The following is a 17969-nucleotide window of genomic DNA, read 5'->3' as shown; positions in this document are numbered from 1 at the left end:
ACTGCAGGTACACATAGAGTCACTCTAAAAAATCAACTCCACTTCAAACATTACCATTTATATTGTCCCCAAACTCCTATCAGAAGTTTGTTTGGAACCTCATCATTCTGATGGCTAGAAAGAAACTTCTGATGCACACTTAAACACTCAAGCTCCTTAGTACCCATATGGTCCTGAGCAGCATCATGCTTAAACAATTTACATCCTCTGAATGGTGGTCTTGTGTACTTACAGGCACCAGTCAAATTCCAGATCAGCTTTTACACCAACAAGACTAACCCAGACATGCACTTTCATCATGTAAAACAGACAATCTTCCTTACCATTGTAGTCCTTCTCTTCACCTCTCCCTGTTTTGAGTTCATGCCTTCTGAACCAGGGAGAGCAGAATGATATACTGTGCTCCACTTGGACTGAACACATGGTACAATAACATGTAAGCCTCCTGCTACCTTATCTTCAGCAGCTAAAAGCTACATATTTATCTGTAAAGAAAGTCTGACATATATCAACATATTGGGATGTGTTAATATGTATTTTCTCTGCTATACTACATGAGGCCATGAAGTTAGGAATTAACACCAATCAGCACTGTCATATGTCAAGTGCTTATGGATGTAACATTACTGCTGGCCCACCTGCCTAACTCCCAGTTTTTTACCGAAACATCATATTTGTTTGATAACGTAACTTCCAGTTCTGTGAAAAAGTTGTTTCCATTACTATTCAGCAAGGAGAAAAAAGAACATCCATTGTATCACTGTTTGCCACTAAAAAGCATCATCTGTTCTTTCTAGGCTCCAGTGGTTTCCTTAAGTGCTACACACAAGCTATGCAAACAATACACTAATACTCCAAACATGCAAATGGATGATATGTATTTCTACAGGAAATTACTCAAGGCAATTGAGAGTGTAAAGTCAAACAAATTATCATCTATAATTGAAAACATGCAAGTAACTTTTAATTAAACATTACTCCTCTACTGAAAAAAAACATGTTAAAACCCTACTAAAAGGGAAGATAGCTAATGAGGCGGGGAAGGAATGTACAAAACACTGTTTTGTGAAGAAGGTGTTGTTCACAAAAAATATTTGTAAAGCAGACTTTTAAATGTATTTCTAACTTATTATTGATTCAAAGCCCACAACAATTTCAAGCAAACATACACGAAAGTAAAAAATTCAGGTTCTCACCATAAATAAGAGACCAGAATGCTTATTTATGTAAGTAACTGCTTTGTTTAAAGTGTCAAATACTAGATTGAGTCAAGCAGGAAGAATTTTGGAGTTAAAATGATCAAAAATATTATTAAATATTAATATGGAGATATCTAAAATCTAGTAAAAACTATACACAGAAAAACCCTAAGACAATCCCCAGAATTTTTAACCCACAGTTGGAGGTCCATCACAGAAAGGGCATTTAGCTGCTTGTGCTAAGGTCCCAAGAAAGCTTAGTAAAGCTTTCTCTTCAGCTAAAGACATTCACCTTTGTGCTCAAGTAAGTGTTGCATATGATGCATCTAGATGTTAAAGGCTTATTCAACCATTCAACAATCATCAAAACATTTTCAAATAACAAATGTATACTGTCTTCTCACTTTGCATATGAAAAAAGCAAGTGAGTAAAACTAAATGTCTTGATCAAAATTGCAGTAAGATGATTTCCATGAGACAGGCTTATACGACTCGTCTGTCTAGAAATCACAGCAGCTAGAAATCACAGTAACTGCATAGCAGAGCTGGCACAAAGCAGAGCTGTGGATTTAGGCTTTCCACAAGGAAGAGCACAGGAATGAATTTGCAGTCTATCTAATCACTGACAACCCACTCCTCCCAGTGTCATGACATGGAAAAAAATAAGGGAATATACAAGTTTCCAAAGGCCAGCTCAGAGTTTGCCCTACATTTAAACCTTAGTCAGCAAATTATCCTAGGGATAATGGTATTTCTGCAAGCAAGACCTCTTTTGCAACTGTTCCTTATATCAGTCCTTCATTCAGCTAAGTCTACTACACAAAACCCCCATTTTCCCAACCTAACACTATGACATTTTACCCACAGTCTGGCCAGCAAAATGTTTAGTATAGACTATGGTTTTAGTGAGTAGAAGACCTAATAATGCTTAGGGAAAATAAATCGGTGGGAACACTTTAACCCCAGATATACAATCTCATTTCAAGGCTCCCTCTGCAAGAAATAAGGGATCCATTTTCAGAACTAAAGTTGAGCTGGGATTTGAAATAGAGATCCCTAAAATTCAGGGCAGTCTTCCAGCTTCAAACTTCACAGGCCACAATGTGGGCTATGCAAGCAGCAAGGATGAAGAACAAAACTGAAGTGAATAGATGCTGTCCCACAGACTGTAGAACCTACTTGCCAAACAAAACTGTTCTAAGAACCACTGAAAAAGCTGAATATACAGCAAGCACAAGCCTATATCTTATCGTTCTGTATGTTTTTCCTTAGACCAGTGTTACTGTTTCTCACAGTTTCAAAAGTTTCTCAAAAGCTTCTCACTTTTGTCAAAGTTTTCATCTATGTATGCTTGCATTTCAGTGTCAGTGTTGCGAAATGTCCCTTTCCCAATTCACAACAAAGCTGAAGACAAAATAAAGGGTGGCAGTTACAAATGATCTTACTGCATGACAATATAATACTGTAAGTGCTTAATTCCTTACTTTCCCTTAAAGAATCTCCAACATGCTGAATCTATCATTAAATGTGTATTTAATAACCAAGAGAGATAAAATTAGCTTTAAAGCCTTCAAACCCAGCCAGATAAATGAACTTCTTCATCTGATAATGGGGCATCTGCCCAATGGACAGATACAGCCTCACAAAAAGATGTTTCGCTTCAGAAAGCCCATGCGTCAAGGCCGCTGTAAGACACAGCAGACCTCATTTAAAATATTTTAGAGGTCAAATACCAACTTCGATGAAGAAAACAGGGAAAAATTATTTCAGCAAATAGAGACAGATACCCTAAGTAAAGAGGTAACATTTCACACAGTGAGTGTGGGATAGGTTTCTTTTCCAGAGATAATTGCCATGGCTTGTACACCACATACAGTAACTTCCTTCACCTGCAACTAAGTTTGGAATAAGTAAATCTACACATGACAGGTACACTGCTTCTTTTCAATGGGGATTCTTTCCAGAATTTTCTTTGTTTTTAATAACTCTGGATTTAATTATAACTCATGATACTTAATGCATTTTTTTCATTCTTCTATGCAGAAGTTTCAATAAATTTCAGATTCCTACCACCCTCTAATCTCATCAGTAAGATTTGCATAAGGCAGTTTTCTCAGAGAATTGTGCTGCAAAAGGCAAAATGGCAATCATGCAGTAGTAAGAAGTCAAGAGTGTGAAGAGGAAGTGGACCTGGCACTAAAATGTTATTGAAAAGTGAGCTCTTGAACATTACCGCATTTTGGAGATCAGGCACTGTGATAACATAAATAACAGTCAGGATGGCCAACAAAAATCAGGTTTGTTGAGAGGACACAGAAACAAGACTTATTTGCTTCACCATGTCTCAGGGAGAAGCACAGGATTAATGAATCAACATTTGATGAGAAATTTCATTTTGAAGACAAAATGAAGTTGCTTAGTACACTTTCACTTCAATATTTACACAAATTCTGCACAAAAGGAGACTGGAAATAATTTCTAGTCATCATTGAAATTGCATGCTTTGAATGTTGCAGCTGCTGTAGAACACGGTGTATAATTACTATACTTCTGCTTTATCTTCCTGAACTTGATTAATTACTACTGAACTGGACTGGAAAACAAGGTGTGACATGAAGCAAAAAGGTGAAGCTGGAGGTGAGTTTGGGGTCACTCCCTCCTCGCGCTTTCTTACAACATGGGCACAAAGGAATATTCCACAAACACCAGAACACATCTGCAACACGTGGAAATTAAGACTTCGTCAGAATACAGAGTTATCAACAGTGTTCACTGAGACAAGAGATCATTCAGAATTTATGGGTTTTATTTATTTAATGATGTACAAATGTAGCAGAACAGAGATCATGCTAAGATGTGCCAAAGAACATAATGCAGGTTGCACCAGTTTATGCTGGGTGTATTCTGTCCTGGGACAACTAGGAATAACTCACAAGAGGAATGAAAACAGGTAAGATAGAAAAATAAATGGAATTATATATTTTTGCCAATACGTTATTTTCTAATATGCTTTTCCTTCTTTCATTTGAGAGTGAATTTTCCCAACTGATTCTGTAAACCTTTACAATACCAGAACTGCAGTAATTTTCCATTCTTTTCCATCCAATGCACATGGATGCCACTAACCACTTTAGTTCAGACCAGGCTCTATCTAGCACCGTGTAATAAGGTTCCCTAAAATTAACAAAAACCCAAAAATGCTTGGAAATCATTATTCAAGACTAAAGCAGTAAACATGACTACACTTAGATCAGAGAGCCCTCGCTTATAGTTAACAAAAACAAACCTGAAGTGCAGCAAAATTGACATAGCCAAATTTGGAGGCTTTAAATACAATTATGTGTGTTGCTGTTGATTTCTTTTCTTTTAATCACTGAAGTGAAGGAAGAAAGAAATGCAGTAACTGTCACATATTTGGATATCAGTAAAATATTTAATAGTCATAGCTCATTTTAAAAAACTGAAAATGCCGTGGGTAGAAGCACTGTCATGAAAATTAACAATTAGCCAAATGACTGCAAACAAAAGATAATGAAACATGGCAACACATAAAAAGGTGGCATCTAAGGAAGTGCTAAAGGGCTGGGTTCTGATTTTCTTTTTTTAAATTCATCACCTCAAAGAGAGAACAAACAACTTGATAACATGAAAACATTGGAGAAGGAGAAGATAAAAAAATGGACAAAAAATAAATGTAATATTTAAGTCTGTAGAAAATTAGCAATGCTGAGGAAAAGATACATTTGGAAAAATTCAATGGAGACATTATTTGCATAGAGCTAGAGACTGAGTAAAGTCTGGGAAGCAATAATCCTGAACATATTTGGAGTATACAACAGTATGCCCTTCCATTGTCGTAATTTCTACCTCTGTACAGGTATCTATGTAAGCTTAACTAATGACTGTTTTTCTTAATGCAACGGAAAAATACTTTTTTCCTCAACAATTACCAAATGCTAGCAAATAAAACAGATAGTAAATATCAGATTAGGTATGTTCCAGTCACAAGGACATCTCTTCTAGCGAATTCTACTCATAATAAACCACCCATTCAAAAATGTTCATTTAAAAAGAACACATCTAATATAAAGAAAGCATTCATTATTACTTCAACAGTTTTCAAATAAAGATTTTTTTTTTCCTTCTGTATTCTTCAGCACATTGGAATAATAATTTTCCTCTATATATGTGGCAACAGCATTATCAGATAATGATATGCATAGGTAGAGTGAAATAAGTGTTTTAGCAGTAAAGGTATACTTAAAAGGAAAGATCAACAAAATGTTAATTGGTGAAGACAGAAGAAATATGCCGATGCTTTGCTTTAGCTGGGGACAAGAAAGAACAAATAGTCAATTAGTTAAGTATCTATCTCTTTCTAGATATTCAACATTGTATTTACATATATTACTACCACAGAGGGTGAGCTTTGCCATTGTTCTATACCAGAGGAACAGGCAAATACAAAGTACCTCTCCATCTCCCTACAGCAGCTACTTGCAACAGAACAATTTCACAGATTGTTTTTTGTGAGTTGTTCATTCCCACATTAAAAAGCAGAAACTTCATACTAGTAGTATGAATAATTTTGTTAAATAAGAAGGAAAAATACAACTCATGGTCTTCTCCAGGATATCACAATCATTTATTACATTTTATTCAATACAAATTAACTCAATTCTTATCCAAAGACTTTGTCTAGTTAATGGATACCAGGAAGGGAAATTCACCCACCATTTTGAAATGATACTTGGATTAACAGTATGGATACCCATGTAAAATCAATGTCTTAGAGAATTCTTGTGTTAGGAAAATACGTATTCCTACCGTTGCTGGGGCTGGAAGCATTTGCAGTACTTCCTTTGCCTCACAGCTTCCCATAACTTTAGTGTGCCAAGTTGACAAGAATCCACTCAAGTATCAATACTTAATGGGCTGATTGGTAGCATATATCAGTCCTGAATTTAAATATTCAGAAAGTTTAAAAGGCGGAAGAATCCACAGTCTCTTGTTAAAATAGGAAAAGTCTGTCTCAGAATAAAATTACACCAAATATCTTTTGTATATGAGGTCAGATGCAGGTAACACCCTCTATAAGGCAACTCTATGTGGCAGATGTATGTAAATACATCAGAAACAAAAATGAAAGTTTTAATGTGAATTTCTATTATAATCTCAAAGCATATAATCTTTCAACCATACCACAGCAACAGCATAACTAAATGCCCCAGCTATTACAGGCTCAGATTGAAGTGTAGTTCTTCCTTGATAACACATTATGTAAAACGGGTACAGGAATTAACTCTGCTGCTGCATCAGTGTATTCAGACATATCTGCTTAATTGTGTACACTTTTATTACATTTCACTCCTTTAGCTCTGCAGAGCAAATGTGCTAAGAAATACTCAGTGATGGCATAGTTGTCACCACCATCAACAGTGCAAGAATTATTTCCTTACTTTTTCATGATTGCTGGTTATCTATTAAGATCCAAATGTCAGAGATAAACCTAAGGAGAAACACTCAATAAACCCTTAAGCAGAGATCAACAAAGCTTCCATTAAATGCTAGCAGGAACAGAAGGGACAAATGGAGAAAGAGAAACCATATTAATAAATCTGTGGAAGAGACAGATACCAGAAAACTGAGAAATGACAGTAGAAAGAAAAAAGGCATATGAAAAGTGTTTCATGCTTTCAGAGAGGATACAGGCTCGAAGGGTATTGGCAGAAAGGAAGAAAAGAGAAAATAAGTCTGTACTGAGCTTTTAATCTCTCCTTAATTGTACTGAGAGTCTCCAGCATTATCTCCAGAGAGAATTAAGTATAAAAGACTAAGTTACTCAAACAAGTTCCTTTATAACAAGTCCTTTCAGAACAGCATGACTTCTTTGAAGGACTCGGTTTCGGAAAGATTAGGTCACACAAAAATCATATTGTAATGCATATTTTTATTGCACTAAAACAAAATTGTACCTGATTCCGCTAACCTGCACTCAGGAATGTGTGGATATGGTTCTGTGGAAATTAACAGACTAGAGTTTGTCTGTCTATTTTGGTTAAAGAAAAGGGTAGTCAGAAAATATGTTTTTCAAAGGTCAAGAGAGTGGTGGTGTGCAAAATTAAATAGAAATTACTTAGAAAATGGTCAGAGGTTAAAATGTCGGCAAGTTGAACTATATCAGTTAAGTACTAGATGCAGGATAGCAAGGTTTCACTTAAAATGTTTATTATTTATCACCCTCGAACAACTGTTATATAAGCCTGGCTTAAAGCTATGTAGAGCCTCTAGAAAGAAAACAGTATTTTATTAATGTAACTTGAAATTAACAGCAGTAAAGTTCAGTTAGAAGATATTTAGTGTGTAAACAGTTATTTGCGAATTTCAGCTTTCTTTCAACTTCTTCACTTGGGATTTAACTGAGAAAGTATTTTAAGCAGAGTTCAGAGGAAATACACACTAATGGTCATATCTAATCGGGCCTGGGAAAAGGATAAAGAAACGGAGCCTTATGCACTACACTGGACTGATGGTATGAATCAACATATTCTGCTACACCACTGATTTCAGCAACAGCCTGTTACAGAAATACTAGATGAAACCACAAATTTTGTGAACATCCAATTCATGACATAGTCAAAAAATACATGGAACATGTGCCTTAAAAGGCACTATATCTTGTGTTGTGATATGTGATGTTCTTCAATATTTGTGGCGTAAACAACTATTCACCAGAAGAAAAATATTTACCCATAAGCAGACTTGCTTCCATAAATCTCCTTGAGATGTAAACATTTCTGAGGGCCAGCAGGCCCTTTCACATTCCTGGTGAACAGATTTCTAGGAATTTTGTAGCTCACTGAACTAATGGAATTTGAGCAATACCACTAACCCTGAGAACTGTAACTGCTGGAGTTTTACTGCTCAGATTGAAATGAGGATTGATTCAAGAGCAATCACATGGACTATTTGGGGTTTTGAAAATCTCTTTTTTTCTTGATATGTGGGACTGGCCATAATCAGCAAAGATGACAGGCTGAGCCCTGTAATTCTTATTGTCTGCCACAGGAGACATATTCCATATTTAGGTCTTAGTTTTCTATATCTTCCTTTTTAAGTGTACCTCAGGGATGCCGAGAGTTCGTAAGGCTTTGATATGACTTCCCTCAGTACTGGGCTGACCATTGTGTTAAGCACCCCTGAAGTACTTAGGCACAAAATCATTTGAGGGATTCCAGCCTCTTGCTCTCCCATTGTATCAGCTGTGTCAGTGGGTAGAAACTGTTACAGAAAGGATAAGGCTAAAGAGAATTGAACACTACAGCCATCAGCCCATGCTGCACATTATACAAGGAGAAAAAAGCAATTAGTAATTACCTGGGTTGAAATCTCACAATGCTCATTGATTTCAATATGGTAGTGTTTCACCATGGATGAAAAGCGGGGAGGAACCAGGCTAAGGTTGCTAATAATCACTGAACTCTGATTATGACCAGGAAAATGTATCTATGAGAACTGTACTATCTAATGCAAGCAAAGGGCATTCTTCTTTTGAACCCATTTATTAATCCATATGCCTAAACAATTCATAATGTCTGAGGTATAGCTTCTTTTAAGTTGCTGAATACCCATTCAAGGGAGTACTTACTAAACATAGAAGAATTTACATTCCACTAAATAGGACCTGTATGTTTCATTACTCTTGCTACATGAAAGTGAACATTTTTAAAGCATTCTTACAAAATATTTTATAACTACACAAGACTGTGGGAATAAAAAGGAACAATACATACTATGATACAATAACCTTGCTTTCAGCTAGTGTTAGTCTGTTTAAGATCATCTGCTGCCACAAAACTCATTGTCAAAGATCTCTAATTTTTTTTTTTAATAGTGGCAGGTTTAAGCGAATGGATTTTTAAAATGTAAATATTAAAACATACCCATTGATCCAAGAAATGGTATCAGATAATTTGCCTCAGCTATAATATCGTACAAAGCAGAAAGCACCAACTGAAATGCAGAATGCAAGCACATATTCTCTATAGTAATGCCTTGGAGGATCATTTGTATCAATTGCCGTAAAGCAACAAAAAACCTCAAGCTTCTAAGGGTTTACTATTTTTCTCAATAAGCTGCAGACTAACAGTAATAATAGATAAACCTCTTGTGTAAGGAAGAAAAAGTACAAGTCATTTGAAAAGAGACAAAGGACTGAGATGATAACACCAACCAGAAGATCAGAAAGGGTCCATCTCTGAAATAACCTGTTCAAATACAACCCCACGGTTAAGAATGGTCTGTGTTAAATCCAGAAGTTGAGAAGTGTAAGCAAAGCCCCAGGCAGCTGATGACTTTGGTATCCACTTCAAGGCAGGAAAGGACACTGCCAACCACAAACAGCTAGAACCAAAGCTCTAGGCAATCTGACACAGAAGTTTGACAAGGCAAATCTAAATTTGCCTTGTAGCATATACACACACAATACATATTAGATACATAGCAGATTATATATGCACACATATCTGAAAAAACATAATTTTGTTAGGCTTTTTTTTCTCTCTGTGACAGAGGAGAATGAAACATATATTTGATAGTAAAAAGTATGTCTGGGAAAAAAGCCAGAATCTATTTTATAAGCTTCAAATGTTATGATTCTTCTGAAAGAAGTTTTTACTTAATAAAAATGAACTAATGAAAGACCAGAAGTTTGTTTTCTGAAGTATTATTCATAGCCACCCAGTTGTGTTTTGCAATATATGTTTTTGCCATTTAGCACATCATGCTTAGAGATAACACATTTAATAATACAATCTGCTGAGGATGAAAAGCATTTTCTCTGCTAATAAAAAAGCTGGTTACAGAAAGTGCAAGTTTGGCAGTAAAGCTTCCAAGAAAAATTGCAGCCTGAAAAACACCTGCAGACTTTAAATGTATACATTTCAGTTTGTCAGATGTTCTTCTGTAATTTAAATATTTTAAGAATCAATCAAAATACTTTCTTTTCTTGGAAATCAGATGAATTCATATTTTTCAACTTTATCTCTAACCATGATAAAATATGAGAAAACCAATAAAGCCATTACTTAACAGGGAAACTGACATGATTTCTGGATGTTTCAATTCTTTTTTATCCAAGAAACAACCTCTAATAAGTCAAGCTTTCTGCAATATTATTTAAGACCTTTTTAAGTGCTAATGAGCATACAAGCATTTATATGGACTGCAGATAGGAATGACAAAATATTTTTGCACAGTGTTTGGTATAACAGCATTCAACAGGGGGTTCAAGCAGATGGTCATTATTGCAGTGATACAGAACAGCGCTTCAGAGAAATGACATGGTAGGATGGCTTAAGAGAAGCCAGATCTACACAGTCCTATTCCACCTCTGCACAGTGATCAGGGACAGAGTCACAAAATGCTGCCTTTGAAATAGATCCAGAGATCTCAGGAGACTGAGATACAAATCAATTGTAGGGATGACACACAAGAACATGCACAAGGAAAGTTGGTTGCAGAGAGACATGTGGAAGGATCAAGACCTTTCCAATCAGCATGTTATTTTTCAATATCTTCAGCTGCTTAAGAGGTGTCTGAAGCACCAGTGACTATACCAAAACACTTTTACACTTTCATCAGTACATATCACGCCAAGGGAAATGCTGCATTACTGAAGTGAAAAATCTTGGTCCTAGATAAGCTTTTCCACTGCCAATGGCCAGGAAGGTTATCTTAGGAGATAGACTGTCATACACTGTTCACAAAATCTACATCTGTTCTTAAAATATGAAGTGATTACTACAACCAAACAAAAGCAGCAGTCAGCATGGTGCTATGCTGAGAAACATGGCTGGTTCTGATATATGTTGGGCTACCAAGGGTTAAATGCTGTTTCATGCTCATTTAAATCTGCTCTACCAGACAAAGCATCACTCATTAAAATTAGAAAAGTCTGAAAAAGCAAAACAAGAGGAATAAAAACTAAAACCATATTATGAAGATAATCAAAACCAATCAAACAGTAGTTCCAAAGGCCAAAATCTGCTCCCATGTAGCTCCTCGTGTATTAAATTAGTTGTGTTGTATTCACTTGAAATATGTTCAATTCATACCAGCAAAATTGGGACCACTATCTGGCACTTTTTCTTGGTATAACAACAATTCTGGAATCTTTCCCTGCTACTCACTTGCATGCCTTCTCAGTATTAACACAACGTATGAAGGTGTGATGTTAGCTATTTTCACAGCTTTGCTCACATCTAGCCAATTCTGTGTTTACTGTCATATTCTAAAACTGGGCACAGAGATTTTTTTATATTTTTCCTCCTTCCATGTGTTCCTATAGGAAAAAAATCTTGCCTACCATCACTTCATTTTTCAGTGTCTCTCACACTAGCTCTGTGTTTTTGCATAAAAATTTGTATTTGTTATCAGCTGAGATTTGCAGATAACATAAGGCAACAGATTCCACACAATTGAGTTCTTCTGATGCCTTAAGTTTTAGCTTCTATATTTTTCAGATCAGTACTGCTTTAGTGTAGAACTCTAAAATTCCATAGACTGTCAGCTACTCTTCTCTCATTTTATTCAGACAAAATTTCTGTCTAGACCTGAAACTCAAGTACACCTCACTTTCTCAGGCATCTAAAATGTAAACAACAGTGAAGTAAGGGGCAAACGGGGGGAAAGTGACTCCATTACCTGAAGCTGTAGTTGGACAACTAATCTCTGATATGCAAATAGACCAAATTTATATCTGTCTGAAAAACCCGGGACAGTCCATCTTGCGTGTAGTCTCTGCAAGACTCCTGCACTGCCCAAGGTGTACCTTTTGAAGGCCTTTCAATAAATACCTACCTTTAACTCTGTCTAGCCTCTGTTCTAGGGAGCCTCTCCAAGCATCACTTCCACATCTCTCTTCTGTGTTGTGTTCTGTATCTGATAACATGGAATAATTCTTCCTTATTCTGATTAAATGGCTATTTGGGAGGTTGGTGAACACAGTATTCCAGGTACATTGAAAATGCAGGCTACCACAATTTGATAACTTTTACATTTCTCAAATAAAATCCCATTAGAGAGACAAATCATCAAGGAATCATTTGAGCAGTCAATGGAGAGAGGGACATGAAGCGGATAAAGACAACCGAGTGTTCCATGACCACCTTTTTATACTTTTGTGGGTCTCCAAGCACTTCACTATTTTAAATCACACGATCACCCATCCTGCAAAGCTAAATATTCTGTATTTTATTAACTATAGTTTTATACCTCTACTATGTTTGCCTATGGGAAATCAGTAAATCAGGGCAGAGACTTCTGCAATTGATTACTGGGCAATAAACGGGCAGAGTGGTACACCATAAATCAAGGTGATAGTTTAGGGGCTGGACATTAATCTGATTTTGTCTTTGATTCCCCCCTTCCAATATTTCATTCCTCAGATCAAATTTAATCTCTCACTCAAATGAACTGGAAAGAATTTCTGGTATGGAATACTCATTGGTAAAAAGGTATATTAGAAAGTACTGACATTTACGTGAGATTCCTAATACTCCTTAAACACATTGAAGTGTTCAGGAGCCTACCAGAGAAATAAGCAAAAAAATTCTCATTGAAAAATTCAACATGTATTTTCCAACAGCCCAAGGCAAGGAAAAGGCTGCCTCTCTGAAATGCTGCCTACTGCATTACACTGCAAAACACCACACAAGATGCAGTAACATCCTTCGATAAACAATATACTTGCAATATGACCAAATGGATAAAAACTAATTAAAATCCTTCCATATCTATTTTCATTAATGTATTTTTACGTGCCTTCATAATTCCTACTGCTATAATCCCAGGACATAAAATAAAGCATAAAATGGTATTATATCTTGATATAAGAGGTGTGATTAGATATACCTTAAAGTGACAAACTGATATTCCATACAAACATATGGAGAGCTGTGGTCCCAGTTCTGATGAACTTAAGCATTATTCAGAAATCCCACACAATAGTGCTAGAGCACCCCGTTTCATACAAGTACTTCCTACATGACATTCCAATGAAATGGTGTGTAAAACTTCTGTTCTGACAGATCTGGTTTTAAGCTAGTTCATTAAAACCTAGCACTCACAGTGCTCAGAAAACAAAGGGAGTAAGAAAGCTGCTTCTCCCAAAGCTATCATTACAGAGCAGTTCAGTCTGCTGAGGGCTACTGAATTAGCAGCAGATGGGCAAAAGCAGGAAGCAAGTTACACTACAGTTTATCAGTTTACAAGATGTGTAAGTGCTGCTGAATAGGAATTTAAAAAAATATTCTGACCTTATAGGGGCCAAGTCTCCCTCTCTCCAAAGTCACTGCATACTGAAGCAATAGCTGTTCTTCATTTACTCAAGTGTTTCTCAAGGCATGGTCAGTAACTTCTAACACAGTCTTATTACACACAAAAGGAAATTGGTTATTTGTATGTTATCCAAGGAAGGCTGAGTAATACACTGCAGTAGGAAAGACCTCTAAAAATGTCACCTCCCAGCAGATTCACTCCCTTCCTGTCTGGGTTTGAATCAGTTTGCAACTGCATGAAAGGACAAAGCCCGAGGATGAACTATGGAGAACTTCTGTAATGATCACACTGCCCAAATGCATTCATTTCCCTCCTACTCTGTTTAAAAGAATCCATTTATTAGGGGTGGAGCAAGGTAGTGCTCAACAGGACGTGCGTGACCACAGCTCCCCATATGTAACCTTCTGCTTTCATGTTTATTTTTGGATGTATTTTCCTTTGTGCTTTGAAGCAGTTTTTTTGGGCAAGGTAGCTAGCACCACAACCACTTATCCATGCTAAGGAAGGAAAGCAAGCCCTCATCAACACAAACCGTATTTTTTCCTACAGATTCATAGAGAATCTTGGAAGTCTACAGTGTTGTAACAGTAATGAGCTACTTTTCTCATGTCTGTTAGTGCTCTTCAGACACCAAAGCCAGGAACAATTGGTGCACAAAGAAACATCACCAGTGATTCCCATAACCTACCAGTTCTTCATCAGGGAACAGTGTTCAGCTGTGTGAGAATTCAATGTGAGATTTTACCATCTTTAATCCACTGTAACAGCGCTGATAGACAACGAGTCTCCAAGGATGAGTAAGCAGAGATGATCAACAGATGTTCCCCAACAGGATGCTACTTCAACAGACACAGTCATCAGAGAAACTGGCCCATTTTAACTGGTAATTGTTGTGATCAGGACAGTATCATTTGTTCTGACCAGCATCCCCTGACTGATAGAAATGAAGGTCACAGAAAATCTTCCTGTAATTAAAGGGCTGACTGAATATGGGGCTGCATCTATTACAGAAGGCATTTTACTGTATTTTTGATAAATAATATCCTATCTTCTCCTCAAAGAATATTTAAATTTTAAAAACTGGCAGACTAACACTGATTAAAAAAAACAAGTCAGTTTAGTAGTAGCTATCTTTTTTTCTTTCAGGTATAAACCCAACTACAATAGTACACATAGAAATTAATACCTTTGCTGCATATTGTGCATTAAGTATATCAATAAAACATATCTAATCTGGGAATCATTATACCAATACAATTGCTTCTTAGAGCAATACAGCTCATATACGACAAGTTAATTTTCAATTTTAACAAAACTCAGAGAAGTCTGCAAATTCACAATATGAACTCTCAGATTCTGAAAATTCTAAACTTAGAAACAATTAAAATAGATAATATTTCTCTCAAAATCTAGTTTCAGGATAAATACTAAAAGTTTCATAAGCAGCATAATGGATATGTAATTTTTTTTCAAAGAACTGCATAGATTTGAGGTATAAAAATATTTGTTGCAAATGTGAACTTCATCAGTAGGCAAATTTTTAGTGTTAAGTAGGACAGTTCATAGCTTTTACTCCTAGCATTTCAGATTAGTTGTACAGTAAAGACAATACTGAATCTATTTCTGTCGTTTCATTTTCCAAGATTACATTCACAATCTAAAAATAAGAAAAAAAATTTAAAATTTCAGTATTGGATTTTCTTTCATCTGTAGGAATAACTCTGTTATTTGGTTAACAGAGTTTTGATTTTTTTTCTTTCCCTATAAACAAGGAAAAAAGTAAATTTCCCCCAAAAATTAATTTCTTGGGGAAAAACAAATGAAGAAATAACATATATTGTATTTTTGCACTCCTATTATTAATAATAAAAATTCTTCATACATAGCATCAGTAACCATTTTAAGAATACTAACCCTACAATTTATTTAGGTTGCTCTTATACTACAGCATTGCATTATTTTGGAATTAAAGTTTTTTTCCTAGGTAAACTACTTCTTTCATGAATTAAATTCTCATTATGTGGACAGTTGAAATTTGCCCACAGTAGATTTTAGCTTTACAATATCTGGACTATAATGAACTGATATTATTGCCTTTCCCCATTTTTCCATGGTACCATATGTACTTAATATCAGCGATCCACTTTTGACATTGTGGGTTTTCTTAACTTTTCTTTAATTAAAAACTGAATGACATGTAACAATAACAGTTTCCTCATACACACTTGGTCACAGCAAAGATATATGAAAAAATAAGAAGATAAGGCAGAAAGAACAATGCAGCATCCAAACCACAAAAAGTGTCCCTTTAAAAAAGTATTTATTTTTCATCAGGTAACAATAATATTAATAACAATATAGTACTGGTGCTACCGCTAGTATATTTTGGGAAAATTTTCTTACATAATTTTCCATCTATTTTAAACATTCTCTCATTATCACACATTAGCTGCAGTTTATGCAGACTCTGGGATTAGCAGGTTGTAAGGAAATAAACATTACCTTGAAAAAATGAACAACTTTATTATATCTGAGACCAACGAGCAAAGCTGTATTTCACTGAATAATTTTCCACTCACTGAGAGCACAGGGATAGCCTCCTTGAAAGAAAGCACATCAAAATATACGAGAAGTTCACTGTAAAATGGCGCAAAAGGCAAAGAAGCACCACAGTCCAAACTGTGGTCTCTGACTGACACCTGCAGCATTTGTGACGTGTTCTACTGCCCAATTTCATAAAGGCTGCAACACACAAGGTGTGTGCTAAAGCTCTCTATGATCACTCCAGTACTTCTAACACATATCTTCCACAAAAGCATCTATCATCAAAAAACTCAGCAAAATCATCAAAAGTGCTAGAAACAAAACTGTATTAATGATTAAAGAGCAAATTATGCTGTAAAAAAATTTTAAAACAACTTTAAATATGAGTCCAAAATTTTTAAAAGGGAACCTCCACACCCCAAATAATCCTGATAAGAGAACAACAATCTCTGAATGCTTAGCAGGAAATTCATATGCAGGGGAGAAATGACTGCTTATACCAATCAAAAGTGAACTATTACAAAAATGTTACCAGAAAAACCTAAAATTGGATTTATTCCCCTCATCATTATCTTGTAAAGCACTATCTACATTATCAAATTTCTGACTACTGGCAAATGCTGCATATGTTAAAACAGATGAGACCACTGGCATATTTCATCTTTTCATGCCAAGGCCTAAAACTACAATGCAGCTGCTGTAGCAAAAAAACCCCTGTGAACTGCAAAAAAATATTGCCTTGTCAAATTCTTCAAATTTGCTGCAAAACTTCAGTAACTGTAGAACTTGCCAAAACATTTTCATTTAGCTGTAGAATCTGCCAAAAAATAGTACAAATCCTGTCTATGCAATTCAAAGAATGATATCTGATATTGTCAGAGCATTCAATGGCAAGCACTCACATAGTGGTCTTTCATGCCTTGGCAATGCTGCACCATTAACTGTGCTCAAGGTAACATATTGTTAGGCAGGTGATGAAAGTGCCAATTCCTCCATCAACATAGACAGTTGGGGAATTGACTTTCTTTCTGATACTGACTTTAGAACTGCTTTAGGACAATTATTTGGAATATAATACTGCTCTTTTGCAGGAAAACAGAAAGAAAAAATAAATCCATCTGTCCACAGTTAGAAGATGAACTAAAATGTTAGAACCAGCACCTATTTCTTAAATATAATTAGTGTCCCTAGACCTGCAACTTGAGGATACTGTCACACCATCTGGCAGCTCTGCACAACACCTACACTTGTAGAGTCACCACTTCAAACAAGCTGGAAGAACAAATTGGCAATAGTGTAGGCCAGGCCAACAGGATACCTTCCAGTTCCCACAACACTTTTCAAACCAGATGTAATGCTTGCAAAAAATGCAAACAGATTCAAGTTCAGTAACTTTCTGCAGAAACATGTTAATGAAGTCTTCTCTGCATGGATACCAAAGTAGACAGACTACAGAATGAAGAACCTCAGCAGTATGTTCTCCACAAAGTAAAGTTTTAAGGGAATTCACATGTAATCAGTAAGTCAATTTTTAAGTGATCTTGACCCATCTGCAAGTTCTAAACCCCTTACAGCTGGTGATGAGACAGAAGTAAATGAGAATAATTTAAAATTTCAGAGTATAATAAGAATAGACTCTCCTGATAAAAGCTGGCAATAAAAGCAAATTTAAGGCTAAGAGAGCAACACCTGCAGTATATAAATAAATTCTACCAGAAATTCTAACACCTAAGTTATTACATTACAAGAGGCCCAAAAGAAAGAAATACAGGAGTACATAATCATATGAAGCACTAAAGAGAAGTAAAAAATTTCCTTTTTTTCCAAGCTAATTTAAAATAATTATACTTTGCTTACGATATAAATGTCTTCATACTATGTGGTGGT

General features: G+C 35.8%; 1 protein-coding gene across 4 annotated transcripts in view; it reads right to left on the bottom strand.

Annotated features, from left to right (window-relative positions):
* The window catches only part of RAPGEF4 (Rap guanine nucleotide exchange factor 4), a 148505-nt gene that overhangs the window by 108281 nt on the left and 22255 nt on the right, over positions 1-17969 (bottom strand). The window contains exon 1 of one of the 4 annotated variants that reach the window (XM_068195898.1): positions 13517-14149. The exons of the other annotated variants lie outside the window; for them this stretch is intronic. The gene's annotated coding sequence lies outside the window, so the exon portion shown is untranslated. Of the gene's footprint in view, positions 1-13516; positions 14150-17969 lie in introns of those variants that run through there. 4 annotated transcript variants of the gene reach the window in all.

The sequence above is a fragment of the Anomalospiza imberbis genome, chromosome 7 (assembly GCF_031753505.1).
Source record: "Anomalospiza imberbis isolate Cuckoo-Finch-1a 21T00152 chromosome 7, ASM3175350v1, whole genome shotgun sequence".
NCBI classification, from domain to species: Eukaryota; Metazoa; Chordata; class Aves; order Passeriformes; family Viduidae; genus Anomalospiza; species Anomalospiza imberbis.
Note: the sequence above shows the minus strand (reverse complement) of the source record. Positions and strands in the feature narration are given on the sequence as shown.